This window comes from Pinus tabuliformis, chromosome 1_2 (assembly GCF_031772625.1).
Source record: "Pinus tabuliformis cultivar Carrire ecotype Pingquan chromosome 1_2, CPIR1, whole genome shotgun sequence".
NCBI lineage: Eukaryota > Viridiplantae > Streptophyta > Pinopsida > Pinales > Pinaceae > Pinus > Pinus tabuliformis.
In genome coordinates this window covers 78,045,762-78,049,807 of record NC_142298.1, presented here as the reverse complement: position 1 = coordinate 78,049,807, position 4,046 = coordinate 78,045,762, and the positions used below count along the sequence as shown (strand labels likewise).

The 4,046-nt window shown below is 27.5% G+C and overlaps 1 non-coding gene across 1 annotated transcript; it reads right to left on the bottom strand.

Moving 5' to 3' along the window:
* Positions 1–2,467: 2,467 nt before the first annotated feature.
* Positions 2,468–2,569, bottom strand: LOC149204501 (U6 spliceosomal RNA). The gene has a single exon (XR_016253203.1). It is a non-coding gene; the product is annotated as a U6 spliceosomal RNA (small nuclear RNA).
* Between the last annotated feature and the right edge of the window lie 1,477 nt (positions 2,570–4,046).

Below are 4,046 nucleotides of genomic sequence, written 5' to 3'. Positions count from 1 at the left end.
AACTTCATTGGCGAAAACATTATGAATGAAAGTATTCCAGTGTTGTTGTGTAGTGGGTCTCAGGTAGTGCATTGGGGTAGCTTAGGACAAGATTCCTTTCCCTCATGAATGGCCCAAGCTTGGTATTGGGGTAATTCCATGACTAGTCCCAAGGCAGCAGAGACAATGTCGCACTTCTATATAGTACCAAAGTTAGGGTGCTATCTCATAAGTGCTAGAGGAAAGTGGAAAATGATCAAGACAAAAGAGGTAGAGTAAGGAGGGGTCTAAGATTGTGGAGACAATGAGTGGATCATAGAGAGAAAGCCTAGTGGGAGGGGGTGTTAGCAGAATGGAGGTGGACGTTTACCAGGCCCTTGTCTTGGCCATGTTTTTCTCCTCCCCCCCCCGCCGACTTTATGGATTCTCAGATGCATCATATCATCCATTTGTTTAAAAAATTCAAGAAAGACTTCCATGATGACCATAAAAAAGATATAAGCTTCATGAATGATTTAGAACAAAACCAGTAGAACATACTAGATCGATTGGTGTCACTTAGATGAGGTCAACGAAGATTGGTAGAGCGCATGGACTAGATGGAGGAAAGAATTGCACATTTAGAGTTTCATGTTCATGGAGAACACAAGTTTCCAAATTCTCCGGGGAAAGTTCTAGTTATCCCTATACAAGGGAATCCTATCATCCCCTAATGTTGGTGGGCTATCTTTTAATCTTAGAATTCTTTTGGTCACTTCGGTCATTTTGTTTTTGGATTCCCAGTGAATTTTGGCAATTTGTAATTAGTTTTTATGTCACTCTTCCAGTCAACAAATCTGGTAGAAGTGAGGATAGAATATCAACATATTATGGACGTACATGTTATAATATTTGGCTAAATTAATAATTTTAAAAAATGGAAAAATATATATATATATATATATATATATATATATATATATATATAATTGTAATAAAAAAATTTACATTTTGAAACACACACACACTTGAGTGGAGTTACACGCTTTTTTTGTTTTTATTCTTTTATAAAATGAGAAAATTTAGAGATTTTAATATTATGTTTTTACATTTTTCATCATTTCATCTTTGAATAATAATTTAGCTTTATTCTTCTTTATGAATAACATTCATGATCAATAATGTTTTAATTGATTTTGTTTTATTCATTAAAATATTAGAAAAATGATTTACTCCTTGATATTAAGAGATATTTATCGAGTCTATGGTGATGGGGTGTTATGTTAAGGTACTTCATGGTGTAAATATCATCACTTCGAAACTTTGTGGAAAACAAATCTAGCCATGGTGTGGCCTAGGTGTGATCCTCAGGTGGTTTTGAACCTGATCCCCAAGTGGTTTTGATGGCTTAAATGACCTTGGGTCATGGCTACTCAAGTCACAAGTTAGGTGTGCCAATCATCATAGGACTCATAACCTAGCAAACAAAAAATGTTGTTGTTGGATATTTCCATAAGAGAACTGTGTAATGGATTTTTATTTGTCCAACATTTCAAATGGTTACTCCATCCATCATCAAGGACCAAAGAGATTTTGTGAGTAAACGAGTGCAAAAGAGCCCTTTTTATAGGATAAAATTAACTAAGTATTTGTTGGATTAACGTATAAAGAATAAATTTGGTCAAGATAAAATATACAAAAATATTAAATTTATTAATAAGTGAAACATGCCTTTCACCAAATAGATATTTAAGGAATTTTGCTCCAATTTTTAAAAATTGTAAATGTGTAATTATTTCTAAATATAATTTTTCTTTTTCTAAATCAGCGCCAACAGGGGATTGGAACCAATGACCCATTGCATGGAGTGCCTTAAAGTGCACCATTCACTGTCAAACCAAATCCCCATAGGCTTCCAAATATCAATTTTCAATATTACTCCTATTTTAAATTAATTTATTATCCAATTATTAAATTTTCAATGGATACTTGCTGAAATTTGTATTATTTTTTAATTCTGATTTTTAAATTGTTTTATTATTAATTTTAATTTTTAATGAATTCTTATTTTAATCAATTATTTTTAATTTAGATTTTTTTCAATTTAACTAATTCTTGATGATGATGATGATGAGGAGGATTAATGTCCACTAAGACCAATGTGACCTATTAGACCTTGGAAAAAAAAAATCTAACTACGATTCTTCAAAATCTTATTCCTATAATCAAAAAGAAGGGAAAGAAAAGCTCTAAGTTCACTATAGATGGGTTGACTTAAAAAGTCAAGAAGATTGAAAGTGTGGTAGATGTTAGAGAAATAAGAGTAGATGTGAGTAAGAATCGGGCAATCTAAGAGGAAGTATTTTTCATCTTCCACCATATTAGTATCATAAAGTTGACAGATTCTATCATCCCAAGGAGGTTTGGAAGTAGACCATCGCCTAGTTTCACTTTAGAGCTCAGGAGAGAAGATAAGATAAAAAAAATAAGATAAAGAAATAGAAAATCAAGAAATTTGGACCATTTCTTGATTTGTGTGTGTCATCCTTACGCAGGGCTATACTAATCTTCTGATTTAATTTAAATTATTTAATTGTTAAGTTTCATCTAATTCTTATTTTCATTATTAATTATTAATTCTGATTTTCTATTAATTTTAATTTGAATTCTTAATTTTCAATTCTTATTTTTAATTTTTATTAATTCTTACTTCAATCTTAATTAATTCTTATTCTCAATTAATAACTTTTTTATTAAATTTTTATTTCATTCTCTTTATTCTCATTTATATTTTTAGATTATTTATTTTTTAATTAATTAATTTATTTCAAATCATTAATTTTTAAATTTGGTTTATTTAACTAATTCTTATTTCATTATTTAGATTATTAAAATAAAAATTCAATTAGTTCCTATTTTTATTATTAGTTTTCATTTCTTATTATTTAAATTATTAAAAAGATTTAATTTTCAAATAATTAAGCAAAGACTTGAAATCACATAAGATAAATTCTTGATCGACTTGTTTCGAACCAACAAGTGTGGTTCATCAAATAATTCTTATTTTTTTTATTAATTTCCATTTCTTATTTTAATTAAATCTTATTTCAATTCTGATTATAATTAACTCTGCTTTAATTCTTTATTATTTTTAATTCTTATTTTCATATAATAAATATTATTTTATTATTAATTCCCAATTTATTATAAATTATTTAATTATTTAAAAAAATAAATTTCAATTAAGTCTTATTTCATTTTTAATTCTTATTTTATAATTTATAATTAAAAATTAAAAAAAAAAAAAAAATATTCAATTCTGAAGTTAGTCAATTACAAATTACAACTATCACAACCACATTAGTAAATCTTATTGATATATGCCGAAAGTGTATAATTGAGATTATTATTATTAATTAATATTACTACTATTACTAATTAATAATATTGTTTTTATTATTAATTAAATTTAATAACATTATTAATTAATTCATTCAATAATTTATTAAATGAATAATTAATTTATTAAATAATTAATTAATTCATTATTAATAAATAATAATAATAAATATCTAATTATTATTATTTACAATCTTAATAAATAATAATAATTTATTAAGATTGCTTTATTAACCATATAAACATGGTTAATTAAATAAATATTTATTGATTTAAATATTGTTAACAATATTTATTAATATAAATATTTAATTAACAATATTTATTAAGGAATTTAGACTTCTGTGATCCATAACATTGTTTAGATAGTCTTCGGCGAAATCACATAACCAATCTTTTGTCGACGCGTTTCGAACCAACAAGTGTGGTTCATCGTCAGGACAAGTTGAAGAACCAATCCGGCTCAGCTAGCTGAGCCGGATTGGTTCTTCAACTTGTCCTGACGATGAACCACACTTGTTGGTTCGAAACGCGTCGACAAAAGATTGGTTATGTGATTTCGCCGAAGACTATATAAATAACAATATTTATATTCAAATATAAATATTTATCCACCCTCCCTCTGTATCTGTTCGCCTTAGGCTGGTAATTCTTGTAGCCGAACTATCACCGGTAGCCAATGTTGGCTT